At 41.9% G+C, this 21,949-nt stretch overlaps 1 protein-coding gene, 1 long non-coding RNA gene and 1 pseudogene across 2 annotated transcripts in view; 2 read left to right on the forward strand and 1 right to left on the reverse strand.

Moving 5' to 3' along the window:
• The window catches only part of ZNF568 (zinc finger protein 568), an 87,697-nt gene that overhangs the window by 53,898 nt on the left and 11,850 nt on the right, over positions 1-21,949 (forward strand). The gene's annotated exons all lie outside the window — the stretch shown is intronic.
• Positions 1,009-2,447, reverse strand: LOC121011393 (uncharacterized). The gene is made up of 2 exons (XR_005781597.1): positions 1,855-2,447; positions 1,009-1,290 (listed from the first exon to the last, which is right to left on the reverse strand). It is a non-coding gene; the product is annotated as an uncharacterized LOC121011393 (long non-coding RNA).
• Positions 6,170-7,413, forward strand: LOC121011379 (3-oxo-5-alpha-steroid 4-dehydrogenase 1-like; annotated as a pseudogene).

The following is a 21,949-nucleotide window of genomic DNA, read 5'->3' on the forward strand; positions in this document are numbered from 1 at the left end:
ACTTTGGCTCAGGTCATGATCTCATGGTTTGTGACTTCAGGCCCTGCATCTGGCTCTGTGCTGATGGCGTGGAGCCTGGAGCCTGCTTCAGATTCTGTATTTCCTTCTCTCTCTGCCCCTTTCCTATTTGCACTCTCTTTCTCTCTCAAAAAATAAACATTAAAAATTAAAAAAAAGAATATATATATTTCAAACATTTCTAAAATCAGTAAGAAAAGCAAGGAGACACTGAGTGGCTCAGTCAGTTGAGCATCTGACTCTTGATTTTGGCTGAGGTCATGATGTCATGGTTCATGGGATCAAGTCCCTCGTCGGACTCTGTACTGATAGCACAGAGCCTGCTTGGGGTTTTCTCTCTCCCTCTCTGCCCCTTCCCCATTCACATGCACTCTCTTTCAAAATAAATACATAAACTTTAAAAAATATATAAATAAAAATAAAATCAGTAAGAAAAGTAAAACAACCCAATAGGAATATTGACAGGAAACAAACAAGCATTTCAAAAAAGAAAGTATGAGATCAATAAATATATGAAGAGAGATTCAATGTAATTAAGGATAGGAGAAATGCAAGTTCAAAAGTACAACAAAATATCATTTTACATCCTCCCAATTAGGAAATTTAGAGTCTAACAATAATGTATCAGTCAAGGCCTTTCAAGAAATAGATATCACTCAAACTGGGTAAGTTGAGTAGCGATTATTAAAGGAACTATTTATAAAAATGTGGACAGTAATAGAGAAACCACAATATCCTGAGACAGAGATCCATTATTACCCTAAGCGTGAGAGGAGTCAGGGGAAGAGACTACCAGAACCCCAAAATAGAGAGGGCTATGTGGAAGGGATGCTTGTCAGGAGCTGAGACTTAGCTGAGGGACATAGTCAATACCACACTTCTACAAGGACAAAAAGGAGGTGGGGAGATAAATGCCTCATTCACTCTCCTCTCTCTCTCTCTCTCTGATCTCCTGGTAGGCAGATGGATGCAACTAGAAACTACAAAAAACAAGGTACAAATTAGGAAAGTATATTTGTTATATACATACCTGACATTGATGAAATCCATACAAGTCAGCCTCTGGGGCATAGAGTAGGGTGAAAAGGGTACAGAATTGATGGGGAGGGGCAAATAGAAGCTATTCAATACAAATACCAAGTGTTGGAGAGGATGCGTGTTCCCAAGTTCAGTTGTTAATTACTTGTAGGAACTTAAATGAGTAGGCCATCTTGTAAAATATTTCGTTTTATCTTCTGTGGTTGAACATTTACATGCCCAGGAACTCCATTCCTAGGAATACACCCAAGATAAGCTCTTACACATGAACACCAGGAGACATATACAAGAATGTACATTGTTGCACTGCTCTCAACAGCCAAAACACAGAAATAACCCAGATGTCCATCAACTGGAGAAAGTGCTTTGTTCTCACAATGGAATTAATTATATAGCAGTCAAAATGAATGGCAACGTCACACAACAGTACAGAAAATCTTATGATAATGTTAGAAAAGATTCCAAAGATTACATATAATTAAACTTTTTATAAAGTAAAAAATAATTTGATAAAAATATACTTTTTAACAAAACATATAAATGCAGTAAAACTACATAGAAGCAAAGCAAGGGACTAATGAACACAGGATTCAGGATGATATTTGCTCCATTTGGAGAGGAAGGGGTAAGGGTGAGGTTATATATAATAACATATAAGTTATTATCAAAGTTAAAGATAATATGCTGGGTGGTGGGTTCATGAGTACTATAACATTATTTAAAATAAATAACTTTGTTGATCAGTTTAGGACAAATTATGATGTTATGACAAATGGCTCCAAAAGCCTAGGGACTTACAACAACAAGGAATTATTTCTCATATCCATGTCCATTGTAAGTTGGCAGCTGTTCTGTTCCATACCACCTTTATTCCAGAACCTAGGTTGAAGAAGCAGCACTTACACAGAACATAAAAGTCTTGTGGCAGAGGGAAAAAAGAGATGGTGAAACCATTCAACAGCTCTTAAAGCTTCTGCTTTGAACTGGCTATGTCACTTTTATACATTGCCATGCCTGATATCAATAGATAAGAAATATAATCTTGATATTATTTTATAATATCAAAATCTAGTACACTAACCAGCTAAGTAACCTAATGTAGAAGTGCTGTTATTTATATCACTTATATGCACCTGAGGGGCACCTGGCTGGCTCAGTCAGTGGAGTATCCAACTCCTGATCTTGGCTTTGTGAGTTCAAGCCCCATGTTGAGTGCAGAGATTACTTAAAATAACATCTTTAAAAAAAAAAAAAAAGCCAAAACCTTATGTGCACCTGAGGTAAAAGAATCAAACAAAACCCAGCAAAACCAAAGATAAAGTTAGGAGGCATGGATCAGGTACCTATATTTCTTTTCAATAGAATTGCATTACATATAATTCTCAAGTCCAAATGATGTCCTAAAACTTGACTTAATAATCTCAAAAAGAAGCAGCTCTGAAAAAAAAAAAAAAACAAGCATAATCACATACTTCCTAAGCCTATGATTAAGATATAATATCTGTAGGGGCGCCTGGGTGGCGCAGTCGGTTAAGCGTCCGACTTCAGCCAGGTCACAATCTCACGGTCCGTGAGTTTGAGCCCCGCGTCGGGCTCTGGGCTGATGGCTCAGAGCCTGGAGCCTGTTTCCGATTCTGTGTCTCCCTCTCTCTCTGCCCCTCCCCTGTTCATGCTCTGTCTCTCTCTGTCCCAAAAATAAATAAACGTTGAAAAAAAAATTTTTTTTTAAAGATATAGTATCTGTAAAGTCAGAAGTTTCAGATGAAATTCTGATGCAAGAGTACTGTTAGTTGTCCTATGGTTTTCAAAGGATAAATTGGAAGTCTCCATTTCTATATGGACTATACCCCAAGAATTACTAGGAAGGGTTTGCAGGGTTTTGCTAAAGTAAGAAGAATGAGTACATGCTTTATTTAATCATGTTATATCAAACTTTCCCTTTGCATTGAATGTATTGGGTCTCAAAGTTTGCCTAAAAGCAATCTAGATTTTGGTTAGCTTGTGAGAAAATTTGATTATTTTGAGGCCTGTAGACCAGGGGAAATGGGCCAGATCTCTAATCAGAAAGAATCCCATGTCTTTCCTAAAAATTGCCACTGGGCCTAGTGAAAAGTCCTTTCACAAGGAGTTAAATGAGGACTGAGTATGCTGAACCACGTTAAAATGTGGAGGGCAGAGGCCAAGATCCTTGGTGTAGAAGACTATTTCCAGTTCAGAAGTGTGAGAATGAAGAAGACAAAACAGAAGGAAGAGAGGAAATGAAGGAAGGGGCAATGCTATTTTAAGACCAAAATAAACTTTCAGGACTTATGAAGCCTTCAGCACACTTAAAATCAAATGCAATAAAAAGCGCAGCCTACATCAAAATTATTTTTATATATCTACATAAAACACTATTGAGAATTAAACTGGCCAAATTGAATTTTAGAGACACTGGATTATAAATGTTAATTTTCCTATTGTAGGTCTCATATCTTAAAGCCTATACGTAGGTCTGAAATATTTGTAGGCCCTTGATTAGTCCACAGGTGTCAGGCTGTTTGCCCATCATTACTTTTTCCCTTTTCTCTACCCTGACTCATGTCTCTAAAACTTCCCCGCCCATTTATTTAATGACTGAAGGGTTTTTTCTTTCTCTTTTTTATTTTTATTTATTTTAATTTATTTTAATGTTTATTCATTTTTGAGAGAGACAGAGTGTGAGTGGGGGAGGGGCAGAGAGAGAGGAAGACACAGAACCTGAAGCAGGCTCCAGGCTCTGAGCTGTCAACGCAGAGCCCGACACGGGGCTCGAACCCACGAACTGTGAGATCATGACCTGAGCTGAAGTTGGACACTTGACTGACTGAGCCACCCAGGCGCCCCTCTCTTTCCCTTTTTAAATATTAGAGTATAATTTACATATGGTAAAATATAAAAATCTTAAGTATACATCATATGGATATAATTGTGTATTTACTATCCAGATCAAGAAATAGAATATTTCCATCCCCTCAGAAAGTTCCCAGGGATTCTTCCCAGACAATAACCATCCTCTTCTGAGATAATCATTCTTCTGACTTCCATTTCCATAGATTAGTTTTGCTTATTTCAAAACTTTATATAAGTGGAATTAGACATTGTCTTTGGTATCTGGCTTCATTTGCTTAGATACTTAACAGACTTAACTGCTTAACCAACTGTGTGATCAATCCATCCATGAATCTGTGAATTCATGGATAAATCCATCCATGACTCCATCCATGTGGCAGCAGTTTCTTTTTATTGCTGAGTAAGCATACCACAATTTGTTTATCCAATCACCTGTTGATGAATAATTGGGTTGTTTCAGGTTTGGGACTATTACAAATAAAGCTGCCATGAACATTTGTATACAAGTCTTTGTATAGATCTACGTTTTCATTTGTCTTGGATACATACCTAGCAGTGGATTGGGTGGATCCTATAGAATGTATATGTTTACGAAAGTTCTTAATTTTTGACACTGTTAATTCAGTGTCAGTAGTTTCATTTTTCTTAGCTTGGCAAGCCATGGAAAGTTAGCCACTGATGTATACCGATAACTTTGTATACCAACAAATACAGATTCACATCAGCTGCACTGGCAGCTGCTTGGGTCAGAGTGCCATCATCAAAGCCAAGGCAAAGCTTCAGCAGCTGTTTCTGGAGCATAACTAATGACTGTTTTAGTGTTTCCAAATAACCAGCTGCTATATCTCCTCTAACTAAATTTAACAACTGAAAGCATCATGAGCAACCATTTTATGTAATGCTCCCAATATAGTCTCTGTTAAATGAGCTTGGTAGAGAGCTATGCTATGACTGGTGCCCACTCCAAAGTTGTTTCTTACCATTGATGATCCCTCTGCATGTATTAGAGAGGCTTAACTAACATACAAATTTGTGGTATTAGCCTCAACCATTGTGAAATTTTACTTTCTTGTTGCATGTTGGATAATAACTTTCTAAGATGTGGTGGTCTAATGTGCAAGTGTGATCTCTGCTACGTCTGGGAGTTGCTTGAAGGGACAAATATTGAGAGGGTAGAAAGTAAACCGTAAGTGTTATCTAAAATGTGGGGCACTGGAACTGATCTGATCTTTATATTTAATTTTTTTTAACATTTATTTATTTTTCAAAAGATAGAACATGAGCAGGGGAGGGGCAGAGAGAGAGGGAGTCACAGAATCTGAGGCAGGCTCCAGCCTCTGAGCTGTCAGCACTGAGCCTTACATGGGACTTGAATTCACAAACTGCAAGATCATGACCTGAGCTGAACTCCAGTGCTTAACCCACTGAGCCACACAGGCACCCTGGAACTGATCTGATCGTTAAATCAAAATGATAAAGTGAAGGTAGTTACAAATGATAGATGAGTTTGCAGCCAGTAAGGCATGTCCCACAGGATGACTAATGCCCTCATGTTAGAGGTGGAAGAGGGGCACCTCTGAATAAAAGATATTATCTTTTGCAGTTTCTTAGACACTGGTCTTATTTTTACTATATGGCCAAGATGGGACAAACAAGTGCTACAGGAGGGAGATTACAGCCAGCCTCGAAATTTTTAAAAATGATTTATTTTGAGAGCCTGAGCGGGGTGGGGGGTGGGGCAGAGGATCCAAAGCAGGGTCCATGCTGACAGCAGTGAGCCTGATGTGGGGCTTGAACTCACAAACTGAGACATGACCTGAGCCCAAGTCGGATGTTCAACCCACTGAGCCACCCAGGTGCCCCAGCCTTGAAATTTTCATTAAGGATGTAAATACGATCTTATTTTCTTGGGAGTCTTTGGTCATATTAATTACAATACAGAAAGCCACATAGCTATTTCTTCAAAGACCAGGTAAATATCCCATCACATCATTTGTTTTTTAGAGTAGTATTTCTCAAATTGTGGTTAAATACAAAGGTTTTCTTTCTTTCTTTCTTTTTTAAAATCTGCAATCTGGACTGCCCTCGGGACCGCAAGGGCCGGAGGTGAGGCTCGATGCCTGGCGTCTGCTGCCTGCACTGGCCTCAGGTAAGCGCAGCCCCCACCCCCGGCCCCTCGCCCCGCTCTATAAGCGGCCCGCACCGGACACTGGGCCATGGGGCGCGCCCGCTGTCCCCCGCGATGGAGCCGGACAAGGGGTGCCACCTGGACGCGTTCGCCTACCTGGAGTGCGCGCTGGGCTTGCTGGGCTCGGTGCAGCTGATGCGCTGGGCGTACGGGCGCTGTGCGTCCCCGCGCCCCACGTACCAGCTGCCGCAGCGCCTGCGCCACGCGCCCAACCGCATCCTCCTGGCCACGTTACTCATCCACTACGCGCAACGGTGCTTGTTTTTTCCCGTTTCTGATCCGAGGAGAAAAGCCGATGCTCTTATACGCATGTACGTTGGCGTTCGTGTTGTGTATCTGTAACGGCTATTTGCAAAGCAGATACTTGAGTCAGTATGCGGTGTATGCTGATGACTGGGTCACTGATCCCCGATTTCTAGTAGGTTTCTGCTTGTGGTTAATAGGCATGCTGATAAACATCCATTCAGACCATACCCTGAGGAATCTCCGGAAACCAGGGGAGACAATATAAAATACCAAGGGGAGGCACTCTCTTTACCTTTTTACTCTCCCGAGCACAGCAGTATCACCAGTGGTTCCTTGAGAAATTTGAAGATTATCCAAAATTCAGGAAAATTATAATCCCGTTTTTATTGTAAGTTTATTGTCAGCGGGATGGTCTTTGACTTGAAGCATTTTAGTGATGTGTCTCTAGGGACTACATAAATGAATTACTCTTCTGTCATTTTCCTGCTACTTCATCTTTTTCAAGATTTGCTCTAGGAGTGTTTTCCTGATAAATATGTAAGCTGCCTAATACCAAGCTAATAACGGGCTGCACACCGGGTCGAGAATCTGCAACTCTGGGTCATTACAGGTGACCATTTCTCTGATTTTGGAGTCTCCTCTTTTGGCTGTATACAGCTAAGTGTGCACAAGATCAGGATTACAAGCCATTTCTGATGGCCTCTGTGGACTGAAACGTGTCACCGCTCCTTGTACTACCCATTCCAACCATCATTTCAAGGCCAAAGGTGATGTTGCCCCCTCCCCTGATAAAGGCAGGGCTGTCTCCGTTGTCCCTCTCACTCCACTGGGTCAATGAGGCCAGGGGCACCTGCAGGGTCGTCACAGCCCCAGGGAAATGCCCAGGCTCTCACTGTGGGTGCTGTGCAGCGGAGAACTTGGGGGCAGAGAAAGGAGACACAAGGGGCCCAGCTGAGGCCCAGACAAGAGGCCTCTGGCACCTGTGGCAGCCTGGCTCCCCAGGTGACTCCACTCAGAGCAGGGTGCTGGGTGCCTTCATGTAAGGGGTAAGGTGCTCTGTCCTCCACTGAGAGGACTTCTTGGAGGCCCTGGTGGGAGCAGGGAGCCCCTTATGCTGATCACCACAAGGCATCAGTAGTCTGTGGTTAAGATGATTTTTCTTCCTTCCAGGTAGAACTAGCAAGTTGTAAGGCACTTTTTTCTCAGTACCCTCAGTATTCCAAAACAATATCTGGAAACAGAATGTCTTACTCTAGATGCACTTGAGAGGTCCACGGAGATAAATCACAGGAATAAAATTCACCATGTATTGCCAGATATGTAAAAGAAATCTCCAACTAGAAGGCTGTTAAATCTCTGGGCTGCTCTGTGAAGCTCTGATGGGACACGTGGCGGAGGTCCCCTTCTGGCCAGGGACAGCACTGCCTCGGTGGCCACCACAACTGCAGAGCCAGAAACTGCAGGAGCAGGGGAAGAAAGGAGGAGACTGTTCACTCTCATCTGCTGACCTGTAGGTCCAGAGCACGAGCAGCCCCTGGCTCCCTGTGGGCTCTGCGCAGCCCCTTCCTGGCTGACCTTCCTAGCCACGGTGTCCCTCTCTCACGTGGTTTTATGTAGAAGCCATGTGCTCATTGTTAGTGATTTGTAGAGTCTCGTTTGGTTTCAGAATTGCACAGCAAATGCTCCCAATGCAGCTATGCTTCATTTTAACTGGGAACAGAACGTTTTTGAAAAGAAATTTTGTTATTCAATGAACTTCATTCCTTTTTCTGACCCTTTTCCAATTACTTGAAAACACGAAGCAATAAATATTTTGGATCTCCTCGGGAAAACTCAGAAGTCTGAACAAGTCACGATGGATTTGGGCTGCTGTGTTCTGGAAAGAGCACCCAGCTGGGAAAAGGATGCCAGTCTGAGAGCTGGAGAAGCTCACTGTGATTTTTACTCCTTTATATGAACCGCCTGCATGAAGGAACACTTGGGTTAACTCAGGCTTTGATGTGTGGTTACTGCTTTCACCCACCCACACTGGGTGGACGGTTAATAGGAACAAATCCTCTTCTATCTTGTCTCCCTGCCCTCCCTCCATTTCTTAAAAACTGTCACTTAGCAAATTGTCATCAATTACTGTGTTAATCCTAATAAGGAGATTAATAAATTTACTTCAATCCAAAAAATAAAATAAAATCTGCAATCTGTTATGAACCCAGACTTTTGGAAAATATAATAAATATAAATTGCTTGAAAAAAGGAAAAAAGATATACAAAACACAAGCTCCAAGATAGCAGCCTTTTATTTGGAATTTTTGCATCTATGATCACAAATGTTAATATAATTAAACAAGGATGCCATTAGACTGAGATAGTTCTAATGCCTTGGTAGCTTACCAAAGAAAATCAAAACCTAACCCAAAATCAGTGCACCCCTATCAGAGAAAATAAAATTTAAGAACAACCTATAACAGCCAAGTTAGTTTTACCAAACAAGGCAACTGCTTATGCTATATCTAACCAGATCATTTCCTTGCTGTGTTTCAGTATTTTCTCTTTTTTATTTTCTTTTTTTTAATGCTTATTTAATTTTGAGAGAGAGAGACAGAGCATGAGTGGGGAAGCAGCAGAGAGAGAGGGAGACATAGAATCTGAAGCAGGCTCCAGGCTCTGAGCTGTTAGCACAGAGCCCGATTCAGGGTTTGAACCCATGAACTGTGAGATCATGACCTGAGCCGAAGTTGGACGTTTAACCAACTGAGCCACCCAGGCGCTCCTCAGTGTCTTTTCTATAAAAAGACCTCTCCAGGGGCACCTGGGTGGCTCAGTCAGTTGAGCGTCCGACATCGGCTCAGGTCATGATCTCACGGTCTGTGAGTTCAAGCCCCGCGTCGGGCTCTGTGCTGACAGCTCAGAGCCTGGAGCCCATTTCAGATTCTGTGTCTCCCTCTCTCTGACCCTCCCCCGTTCATGCTCTGTCTCTGTCTCAAAAATAAAACATTTAAAAAAATTAAAAAAAAAAAAGACCTCTCCACTAGCTCCTGTTGGTAGAGTACTCCTAACACTTTCAGTCTGATGCTGCCTAATGGAAACTCACGTACACTCAAACTCTTGAAAATTTAGTGCCTCAGTTTATCTTTTAACCCAAGTGAAACTAATCAATACTTTTCTTTTGGCCTGTCTAATTAGAGAGTATTCTCTAAAACTAGAGAGTATTCCATCTTTTTCTGGCATCTGAATAAAGTGAAAAATCATTCAAAAAGTAGTTAAAACTCAGCTATAGCCATCTGGAACCTTTTAACAGTACAGTTTTAAGACATATTTACATTTAATATGGCTATTCTGTTCAGGCTTTCTACTTCTTAGCAGAAATTAGTAATTTCAATTTCACTGCAAAATCTACAATGACCTCTACTGTGGTTATGGAGTTGCTCATAACAGCCTCAAAATTCTTTTAAATTCTGTATCTATGGTTTAACCTTTCTCCTTTCTAATGTTCTTCTTCTAATTTGTTTCATTTTGTTATTTATCAATATTGTGTCTCGTGTATCTTTTAGAACCAAACTCTACATTTTAAAAATCTGACCAACTTTTTTTGTTTTCTAGTTCATCAATTTCAGAATCTATACTTACTCATTTTATATTTAACAAAATTGAATAAGTAATGTTTCATAAGGACAAGATAATGGCGAAAATATAAGGGAATACTTTTTTTTTTAATTTTTTTTCAACGTTTATTTATTTTTGGGACAGAGAGAGACAGAGCATGGACGGGCGAGGGGCAGAGAGAGAGGGAGACACAGAATCGGAAACAGGCTCCAGGCTCTGAGCCATCAGCCCAGAGCCCGACGCGGGGCTCGAACTCACGGACCCCGAGATCGTGACCTGGCTGAAGTCGGACGCTTAACCGACTGCGCCACCCAGGCGCCCCTATAAGGGAATACTTCTAATGTTTGTTTATTTTTGAGAGGGGGGAGGGGCAGAGAGAGAGGGAGACACAGAATCCGAAGCAGGCTCCAGGCTCTGTGCTGACAGCTGTCAGCAGAGATCCCGATGCAGGGCGGAACCCATGAACAGCGAGCTTATGACCTGAGCGGAAGTCAGACGTCTCACCATTTGAGCCACCCAGGCGCCCCATAAGGGAATACTTTTAAAAGAAAAAAATTACAATTACACATCCTAACAATTAACTACTGTTAACAAATGTTAGTGTAACTTTCCAAAGACTTAGGACTCAAGTGCATTTCTACCTGTATTTATGTACTTTTAACAAGTTTGAAAACACTAATATATGGCATATAGAGTTCAGTACTAGTATTCCATGATTTCTACTCCGGACTTACGCTTATCCTCCTTCAACCTCCTGGTGGCCCTTCTCTGCCCCCACCCCCCGGTCTTGAGTTCAAGATTGCCACCTTTCATTCAAGGTCTCCTCCGTCACACTCCCGTTTTGGGAATGTTAGGCCGGGACTACATTTCCCAGACGTCCCGAGGATCCGCCGCTCCCGGAGCCCCTGAGGCCCCGCCGGAATTGGGTTGAAGAGCCCGGACACCTGGCGTCTGGGTAATGTCAGTACTGACGGAGGGAGGAGTGCGCTTTCTGGTGGTGCCCGGGACGGGGGAATGAATTCTCAGCCGAAACTTGAGCACTTAAACGCACCTGAGCACTCTTACCAGGAGGGATCGTGGGACGGGCTGAACCCACATCCGGGAGGATTCCTAGTTAGTGGCGTGTCGGGGAGTCGTCCACTCAGGATCCCGCTCTCAGAGCACGGCTCCTTGTGGAGAGTACTCTGGACTGTCTGCTTCCCGGCTTTTAACTACAGTTGTTAAGAGACCTCTGGGCATTTCCCAGTTTGGAGCGAGGACTGCTGCAGACGGGTTAACTTTGGGGACTGACCCTACCCCTGGCTGGGGGGCTACATTTCCCAGAAGCCTCCTCGGTCCACAGCCCTTCCCCCACCCAACAGCCACCTTATTGCTGCTTGGACCTGTCGGTGCGCCGAGGTCCTTAGAAGATGCTAGGCGAGGCTGGGCTGTCAGTACTGGCCTTCACTGAAGGCTAGGAACACGACGCGACACTGGGCGAAGACTGTTGTGCCGGCCAGGCTCCAGCTGAATTTTTCCTCCCCTGGACTACATTTTCCTGGGGGCTCCGCGGCATATTCCACTTCCGGCCGAAGTTGGCTTGGCCGGTGGTGAGTTGGCCGGAGTTCGGGTGTAAAGGGTCAGGGCGTTGCGGGTCGGCTGTGTCACCAGTTTGGGGCGGATTCTAGCAGACTGGAATGTGAGGACCCCGGAAAAGTGGATGCTGAGGGGCTCCGGGGCGGGGCCATGGTGTGTCTGGAGTCTAACAAACGGGTGGCCGTTGGGCATTTCTAGGCTGTGTCCTCCTGCTTGAAAAGTAAAGACGTAGCGGAGGTTGGGGAATGTCGAGGCCTCTAGTCTTCACTCGGGGGAGGGAGGTATCAGCAGCGCATCGGCACAGGGTGTGGGAGTGGTATCATGCTGGCTCTGAAGCTGGCTGGCGGTTTCTCGAGGTCAGAGGTGTCGCTGCTGTGTGACCTTCTGCCTGGACGGAAAGTTTGTGCGATACTCTCCCGAAGTGGTTTGTGAGCCCGACCTCCTTTGCTCGGCGACCAGTGCCCGTGGAGCAGTGGTTAGTACATTAAGCGAGGCTTTCTAAGGCCCAGTGGGAGAGCCCCACGTGGCCGGCTGCCTCTCGGACTCTGTCTACGCAGCCTGGAAGAGCTCAGTCGCCTGTGGAGGAAGGAGGCCACAGTCTGGGGTTCTCTCCCAGGACTCCCGTCTGGGCCCCTAAGGTCGCCTGCTTTCTGTGATGATAAGAGTGGGGATGGGGTTACAGCCTTCTTTGGCTTTGGGCTCACTCTCCGTGCCTGGAGTGGGGCCAGGGTTTGCTCTGATTTGGCCTCGTCTGGGCTCCAGAAAGGGTCTGTTGTCTCATAGTTTATTAACCACTGTCCATCTTTTTCATTTTCTAGGAGTCCAGAAGAGGAGAGAAAAGCCGCTGTACATCACAAGGCATGGCAGAGGTAAGTTGTATTTGGCACTCTCTTCTTGGAAAGGGCTTCTTGGTTTACAGAACAATATCCTATTTCAGGATTCTATCCAAAAAATTTACAATAGTTATTTTAAAAAAAAAAAAAAAAAGGGTAAGCGAGAAGGAAACCAAATTTATGGAGCAGTTTTCCTAAACCAGGTAAGAGTCTAACCCAGGACTGTCTGTTTTGCATACATTCTCATCCATCTAGAATTTCCATTTCCCTGAATTTTATCCATTCCCAGAATAGTTGTGACAGATGTGCCTCTCTGCTTTGGCAGAGAAGTTAAAGAACAGAATGAGGTTACTCACTTCAGTCTCACTAATTTCTTTGTTGTCCGCTTCAGGGTCACATGCTTCCAAATTTCTAACAGCCTGAAGTCCTGCCTGCCTGCATCAGCTCTATGTACTTTTTTCTCCAAGATAGAAATAACCTAATTGCTCTCTTTCTAATGATTAAAGTAAAATAGGGTTCTTAAAAACATTTCAAAACTTGAGAACATTTCAGAAAGTTTGTCAACCATGGTCCCACCATGTAGAGATAGAATTAATATTTTCAAATTTTGTCTGTACAAAAGTGTAGGTTTGTAATTTTGTTTTCAGAATGGGATCATGCTAGTGACAAAAGCAACTAACTTAACTGATTGTTAAGCCACTTATAGTTTGAAGTTTTTTACATGTGTTGTCTTGTTGAATCCACATTAACAACTCCATGAGATATTCTGTAATCCATTTTTTTTCCCCTTCACATTTTAAATTCTCTGAATTTGGACTGGTTTCACAATTCCTGGCCAGTCATAGTTTCACTGGTGGAATTTTTTTTCTTTCCTGGTGTATAAAGTAATGGTGGCTTTACAACCAGTGGCATCTCAGAATTGATGAAATATGGAATTACTCTAAGTTGATAGATGAGGAAATAGATTCTATTAAGTCACTTCAAATTACACATTTAACAAATTATACAACTGGGATCCCTCTACTTTTACCCACTTGTCAAAGGTCATTATCGTCTTTGGTTTATGTTGAATATATGTTAAGTATATTCTCTGTCATTTATAAGTTGTTTTAGAAGTTTTTTCACAGTTAATCTATTCTGTATGTGTTTTAGATTCAGAGTTTTCAAAAAATGTTTTCTTCTTTTATGTTATGGCCTTCCCTAATACAAATATAGAAAAGTCATTCATATTTTTCTAAAGTACTTTGTCTTTTGTCCAATTTAATCTTTTTTTTTTAAGTTTATTTATTTATTTTGAGAGCTTGAGCAGGGGAGGGGCAGAGAGAGAGAGGGGGAGAGGGAATCCCAAGTAGGCTCTATGCTGTTAGCACAGAGCCCAATGGAGGGCTCAAACTCACAAATTGTGAGATCATGACCTGAGCCAAAATCAGGAGTTGGACACTTAACTGACTGACCATCCAGGCACCACCACCCCCCAAACTATTTAATGTATAAGCATCTGGTGTGAGGTATGACCAGCAAATGTTGGTTGTAAAATTTCTAATATGGAGTGTTTATTTAAATTTTGTCTAGAAATAACCTAATAACCTAATTCCTCTCTTCCTGTGGCTTTGGAGTAGTCAGTTTTAAAGAATGGCAGTATTTGTAGTATATTCAGGTTTTTTCTTTGGATGTGTCTCAGTGTGGCTTTTCATTCTGGCCAATCAGTTCTCAAGGATTCCTTTCTCTTGAGAGACTCATAAAATACGCTTTATTTTTTTTAATGTTTTTAAATATTATTTAGAGAGAGACTGTGTAAGTGGGGGAGTGGCAGAGAGAGGGAGAGAAAGAATCCCAAGCAGGCTCTGCACTGCCAGCGAGAGCCCGACATGGGGCTTAATCCCACGAACCCTGAGATCATGACCTGAGCTGATATTAAGAGTCCGACACTTAACTCACTGAGCCATCCAGGTGCCCCTAAATACTCTTTCTCTTCTGGATTAATCTGTTTCTTCCTTTGTCTGACTTTTCTTCTGAATTCTGTGAGAATTTGGTGAGTTTGTCTTCCCCTTTTTATCCTGGCCAGAACCCTCCTCAGATTCTCAGAGGAGAAACTACATCCTCCCTATCCATTCTTAGCACATTTTGGTAAGGAAGGAACTCCAGCTCCCCTTGCGTTACAACCCTGGACATCTGTCCATTTCTCCCTTCATTTCCTCCTCAGAGTGGTGGATTGTCCTTTCTCTGTATCAGTGAGAAGCTATGCACTGTTAAAAAGAGTAGAGTCTTATCCTGGTTTTGCACTTTACTACCTTTGTGACCATGGGCTTCCTCATAACATCCTATATATAAAGTAGTCGTTATATAAGGTTTGGAGAATGTGATAGTAATGGAAATTCAACTGAATTTGCACTGAAACTGGCAACCTGGAGTTCTCCCAACTCCTACCTCCTGGTCCCAAATCCCATTGCTTCTGTCTGTTTCCGGTTCCTTGTTGTCATGCCTTACAACCTCACACCACTGTCTGCATCCCAGATCAGACTTTTGTGTAGGGAGAATAGTGCATTGTCCTCCTAATTGGACTACCTGGCTCTACTTTTACTCCTTGCCAATAAAATAGTCCAGGCATGTCATTTCCTTTATTCAGTAAATCCTTGTTACTTTCAGGACAAAGCTATACTTTTATACATTTCATTATACATTTACTGTAAAGCACATTCTATGTTTATTGGAGTACCAATCCTAGTATTGGAGAAGGCGGTTTAATCTTGGCAGGGATGATCTGTCATCTAAGACCTTTCTGTCGTGGCCCCTTTGGATTTCTCCAGTATCACTTCTGTCTACCCCTTTCCCAGAATACCTCACCAGTTATCCCAGTGAACTGTCTTCTCTTCAGACATACAGGCTATATTCCTTTCTCTACAGCTTACCCTGTTCACTCTACTTGGAATGCTGTTCAGGGGTGCCTGGGTGACTCAGTTGTTAAGTGTCCAACTCTTGATTTTGGCTCCAGTCATATCTCACAGTCATGAGCTCAAGCTGCACTTTGGGCTCTGCAGCTGGGAGTGGAGCCTGCTTAAGATGCTTAAGATTCTCCCTACCCCCACCTCCCCTGCTCACTTGTTCACTCTTTCTCTTGCTCTCTCCTCGAGAAAAAAAGAAAAGAAAAGGAATGCTGTTCAGTTTGTTTTTGCTTGTTGGAATCCTCTGTTTCCACCACCACCCCTGCCCCGGGCCCCAATTAATCTTCTATATGTTACATGAAACTTTCACATACCCTTTAACCTAAGTAAGTCACTATTTCATTTTTCATAGCAAGATTCATCTACTTGTAATTAGATGTAATTTATCCTGCTTAGAACCCCCTCAGCTATTAGAACAAGTCAAAATGTCTCATGATCTGATCCTTCTTAACTTCGTTACTCTGTTCCCTTAGTCACTCGACTCTAGCTATTCCCATAATGCACAGTGCTATCTCTTGCCTCTATGGCACAAGAAACACAAGAGGGGGCATATCCCATACCACCACTTTCTCTGGATTCTGTGAAGCCTGCTTCAGTCTCTTGATTATGCTTGGTAACTGAGTGACTGTGCTGACATTCCCCTATGCTGCGTCTGTTGTAGTTCTTTCCATACTGTATTGTAATTGACATTTTAAAACTGATTTTATTAAATATTGAGTGTGGAAAATGTATAATGTATGACAAATATCTGAACACCCATATTTAATTTTTTTTTTTTAACGTTTATTTATTATTTTTGGGACAGAGAGAGACAGAGCATGAACGGGGGAGGGGCAGAGAGAGAGGGAGACACAGAATCGGAAACAGGCTCCAGGCTCTGAGCCATCAGCCCAGAGCCCGATGCGGGGCTCGAACTCACGGACCACGAGATCGTGACCTGGCTGAAGTCGGACGCTTAACCGACTGCGCCACCCAGGCGCCCCGAACACCCATATTTAAAAAGTAGAATGTTGGGGCGCCTCGGTGGCTCAGTCGGTTAAGCATCCGACTTCGGCTCAGGTCATGATCTCACAGTCTGTGGGTTCGAGCCCCGCATCAGGCTCTGTGCTGACAGCTCAGAGCCTGGAGCCTGTTTCAGATTCTGTGTCTCCCTCTCTCTCTGCTCCTCCCCTGTTCATGCTCTGTCTCTCTCTGTCGCAAAAATAAATAAAAACATTAAAAAAAATTTTTTTTTAAAATAAAAAGTAGAATGTTAATTATTAAAAACCCCCATGAGTCATCCCAGTCCAGTCTCTATAGGTAACTTCTGAATTTTGTTTTTCATTCCCTTACTTTTCTTTACAGTTAAACATATGTGTTTATTTTTATTTTAAATTTGATATAAATAAAATCATACAGTTTGGAATCTTCTGTGATTTCATTACCTGTCTCTTAGTGTATATTCAGGAGATTCATTTATGTTGTGAATTTACTGTGTAGCCATCCATTGTATAAATACATTTTTTTCTTTTATATTACAAACACTACTCCTGTGAACGTTTTTGAACTTGTCTCTTGTGTCATGTGCAAGAATTTCTCTGGGCATATAACTAAGAGTAGAATTCTTTCTTGGGTCCACCTTAGTAGACCCTTCTCAATTGTTTTTCAGTGTTTATACCTGTTTTTAAACCCTGTTACCTCATATTCTCACCACTACTTGATATTGTTAGACTTTTAAGTTTTTACCTATTTGGTGGGTATGAATTGATACATTATTCTGATTTTAAACTTGCATATTTGGGCACTAAATAAGGTTGAACCCCCTCCCCCCCGCCCCCGACTCTTTTATGGTTTCTCTTTTCTGAAGTTCTATTTCGCGTCGTTTTCTAATGCTTCCATTGAGTTTTGTGTTTCCAGTTTTTTGTTCCTTTTGGTGCATTGTAGGTTATTTCTTAAATATTGTAGATTGACATTGTCATCCTTTGTCAGTTATGTGTGCTATACATACTTTCAATATGTGGCTTCTAACATTAAGTGGCAGTAGAAATTCTCAATTGTAATGCCATCATATTTAACACTGTTTTCCTTTAGTTTACTAACTTATTTATGTCTTGTTTACGAAATCTCTTTTCCTTGGGGCGCCTGGGTGGCTCAGTTGGTTAAGCGTCCGACTTCAGCTAAGGTCATGATCTCACGGTTCATGAGTTTGAGCCCCACATAGGGTTCTGTGTTGACATCTCAGAGCCTGGAGCCAGTTTCAGATTCTGTGTCTCCCTCTCTCTCTGTCCCTCTGCCACTTGCTCTCTTGTCTCTCTTTCAAAAATAAACATTAAAAAATTTAAAAAAAAAATCTCTTTTCCTCTGTGAGTAAAGGTACTCTCCCATGTTTTCTGTGAATGATATTGTTTTGCCTTTTGTGTTTCAGTCTTTAATTCAATTGGGATTGATTTTAGGATATGGTATATGGTAGGGGTCCAGTTTCACTTTTTCCATTTGGATAACTAACATCCCAACATCATTTATTTGAAAGGCCATCACAGAGGATTAGGCAAACTGCACGGTCTCAGGGAACAGGCCCTACAAGGTTGCCCTCACTTCAGACCTTAGCTCTAAGGTTGAGAGCCCCTAGGACCACCCTCATTTCAGACCAGCTGGCTGTAAATTCAGGGTTTCTCACAACCATCCTCAGGTTCAATAATTCACTAGAAAGATTCCTAGAACTCCCTGAAAGTTACCATATTCATAGGCACATTTATTACAGGGAAAGAATACATTAAAATCAGCCCAAGGGATAAGATGAATAGGGTAGAATCTGGGAGGGTCCAGACTTGAAGTTTACCTTCCCAGTATCAGTATGTGGCAATATGCACAGTATGGCCAACCAGGAAAGTTCACCCAAGCTTCAGTATCCAGAGTTTTTATTTGCCTAGAGATTGAGCTGATACCACATGGCCCAGGCTCTGAATACATGGTTGGTCTTTAAGGCATGGCCAGCCCCACCCTGAGCCATCTCATCAGCATAATCTTACACTGTGGTCTAAGGGGCCCACCATAAATAACAAAGACACCCTTGTCACTTGGGAAATTCCAAGTGTTTAGAAGTTACATCCCATGAGCCAAAGGCAACACCTCTCTTTGGAGGCCAAATTTCTTTCTTTCTTTTTTAATTTTATTTATTTATTTATTTATTTATTTGAGAGAGAACTCATGCACAAGTGGGGGAAAGGCAGAGAGAAAGGGAGTGTAGAGCTGATAGGGGACTCCACCTAACCACTGATCATGAGGAGATCATGACCTGAGCCAAAATCAAGGGTCACATGCTGCTTAACTGACTGAACCACTCGGGTGCCCCTGGAAGCCAAATTTACTATAGTCATCCTTTCCCCTCTGTACTTCATTGGCAGTTCTGTCAAAATTGAGTTTCCATGTATATGAATTGGCTGTTCTGTCCTTTCTGGCCCACTGCTCTGTTTGTCTTTCCCTAGTGTTTTCTTTCTCTGCACCAAAACCACATTGTCTTAATTAAGACAGCTTTATAGTAATGTTTGATATTTGTTAAGTCATGTTCCTCTACAATAGTTTTGTTTGCTGGGAGCTAAGCGATTTTTTGGCCTTTGGCTTCTTCATATAAATTTTAGAATTGGCTGATTAAGTTTTATAGAAATCCAGTTGTGATAGGGGTATCTTGATAACTCAGTTGGTTAAGTGTCCGACTCTTGGTTTCGGCTCAGGTCATGATCTCACAGTTCATGAGTTCGAGCCCTGCATTGGGCTCCGTACTGCCAGTACAGAGCCTGTTTGGGATTCTCTCTCTCCTTCTCTCTCTGCCCCACTCCTCTCACTCAAAATAAATAAATAAATAAAAATTCCAGTTGGGATATCAATTTGTACTGCATTGACTCTGATCAGTTTGGGGAAGATTGATGTTTAACTTTTTCTAATGTTTTTGTTTTGAGGGAGAGAGAAAGAAACAGTGTGAGTGGGGGAGGGCCAGAGAGAGAGAGGGAGATACAGAATCCAAAGCAGGCTCTAGGCTTTGAGCTGACAGCACAGAGCCCGACACAGGGCTGGAACCCACGAGCTATGAGATCATGACCTGAGCTGAAGTTGGAAGCTTAACTGACTGACTGAGCCACCCAAATGCCCCTAGTTTTGTTTATGGTTAACTTAGAAATTTTGGGCACATATTGGGGTGCCTGGGTGACTTAGGAAATCATCTGACATAAAGATGTTCTTTGGTTGTTTTTTTTTTTTAACTTTTTCCCTAAAGTTTTTTATTTAGAGAGAGAGAGAACGAGCATGAGTATGTGGGCGAGGGGCAGAGAAAGAGGCAGAGAGAGAATCCTAAGCAGGGCTCAATCTCACAAACTGTGAGATCATGGCCTGAGCTGCAGATTAAGAATTGGACACTTATGCAGCTGAGCCACCCAGACGCCCCTTATTTTTTTAAGTTTAAGTAGGCCCACACCCAACATGGGTCTTGAACTCAGGGCCCTGAGATCAAGAGTCAACAAGCTCTACCAACTAAGCCAGTCAGGTGCCACAAGATGTTCTTTAGACACTGGTAAGTTAAGATATGTTAAAATTTATTATTTTTTAATTTATTTTTTATTTTTTTGTTAAAAAAAATTTTTTTAATGTTCATTTATTTGAGAGAGACAGAGAACAAGCAGGGGAGGGGCAGAGAGAGAGGGAGACACAGAATCCAAAGCAGGCTCCAGGCTCTGAGCTGTCAGCACAGAGCCCGACACAGGGCTGCAACCCACGAGCTGTGAGATCATGACCTGAGCTGAAGTCGGGATCTTAACCTACTGAGTCACCCAGGCACCCCTAGTTTTCTTTAGTGATTACCATAGAAATTTTAACATATTGGGGTGCTTGGGTGGCTTAGTTGGTTAAGCATCTGACATAAAGATGCTGAATAGTATAAGGAACTAGGCTCTTCCAATTGATTAAATTATTTATATTGTCAAATGTTTTAATTCTATCCCCCCTTTTTTAAATTTTTTATTTTTTTGAGTGAGCAAGCATGCAAGGGAGAAGGGTAGAGGGAGGGAGAGGGAGAAAGAAAGAATCCTAAGCAGCTCAGTGTGGAGCCAGACATAGGGCTTGATCCCATGATGCTGGGATCATGACCTGAGCCGAAATCAAGAGTCAAATGCTCAACCAACTGAACCACCCAGGCGCCCCTACCCTTTGTTTAACCCCTACAACATTTTTCTTATTTTCTATATTTGAATGTTAGTTTAGGTTGTCCACATGTTTGCCACTTTGTTTGTTCACTGTTTTTATGTCTTAAAACTTCTACCTTGGAATCACTTTCCTTCAGATGGAAGTACATATTTTAATGAGTTTCTGGAGGGTTTCGTTTTTGGTTTTTTGAAAATGTTTTTATTTGCTCCCATTGTGAAAGATAATTTTCTTTCAGGTGAGATAGTGTGCTGTCTTCTGGTTTATATTGTTGCTATTGAATAATCATTTGGTAATAAGACTGCTGTTCTTGGTAGATAATCTTTTATCTCAAATTGTTTCTCATATATTCTCTTTGTTTTTAATGCTCTGCAGTTTTGATATAATTGTCTGGGGTTTCTTTTTATTCTCCTTGAGACTCTTTGGGCTTCTGAATAATGCTTGCATTTGCCAGTTTTGAAAATTTCTTAGCCTTAAGAAATTTGTTGTTGTTGTTTTTGTTTTAAGTAAGCTCTATGCCCAACGTGAGGCTTGAATTTACAACCCCGAGATCAAGGGTTGCATTCTCTACCAACTAAGCCACCGAGGTGCCCCCTTTAGGTCTTCAATTACTGCCTTTTCTCAGTACTTTCTACTTTTTCCTTCTACAACTCTGGTTAGGTACCTATTAAACCTCTCACTTATCTTCTTGGCATATCTTATACTTTCCCACGTTGTCTTTCTTGATAGCATTCTGCACAATCTCTTTTCATATCTTTTAGTCCAGTAATTTTCTTTTCAGAGATATTTATTCTAGCCATAATATGACTTAATTTTAAATATTAGGGTTTTTTTTTGTTCCAGAAGTACTTTTTCCTTTTAAATCTACCTGTCATTTTGTGGTTTTGTTTCTCACTCTTACCTCCTTTCTGTAATATACCTGTCATTATCTATGTAATATATGAATCTCTGCAGGTGTGATATTTTCCCCCTAACATTTTTATTACAGAAAGTTTGTAATGGAAATTTACAACAATTGCATGACTGATTTTCCTGACTCTCTGATCCTGGAAATAGCCCTCTTTGCATGTTTTCTTTTTATTTAGTTTTGTATTTAGGTGAAATTCACATAACATACAATTATCCATTTTATAGTATACAGTTTAGTGGTACTTAGTGTATTCACAGTGTTATGCTGTTTTATTATTTTTGACATTTGGGTCATTTTCCTTGGAATTCTACTTAGGGATTCTGAAGGCCTGGTTGAAGATTGTTCTCTAGGCCAGGTCTGTGTTTGTTTCTGCCAAGAGCACTGCCAAACCAAAGCCACCTTAAAGTAGGTTTATAGATGGCATGTTTTATAGAGTCACCTTAGTAATGTGCATGTGAGCCACACAGCTGTGGGAAGGCTGACTTGTGGTTATAGTTCCTCGGGAAAATGTTTTTCCTTTCCTTTCCTTTCCTTTCCTTTCCTTTCCTTTCCTTTCCTT

Source organism: Herpailurus yagouaroundi, unplaced genomic scaffold, assembly GCF_014898765.1.
Source record: "Herpailurus yagouaroundi ecotype Mexico unplaced genomic scaffold, PumYag 194, whole genome shotgun sequence".
Lineage (NCBI taxonomy): Eukaryota > Metazoa > Chordata > Mammalia > Carnivora > Felidae > Herpailurus > Herpailurus yagouaroundi.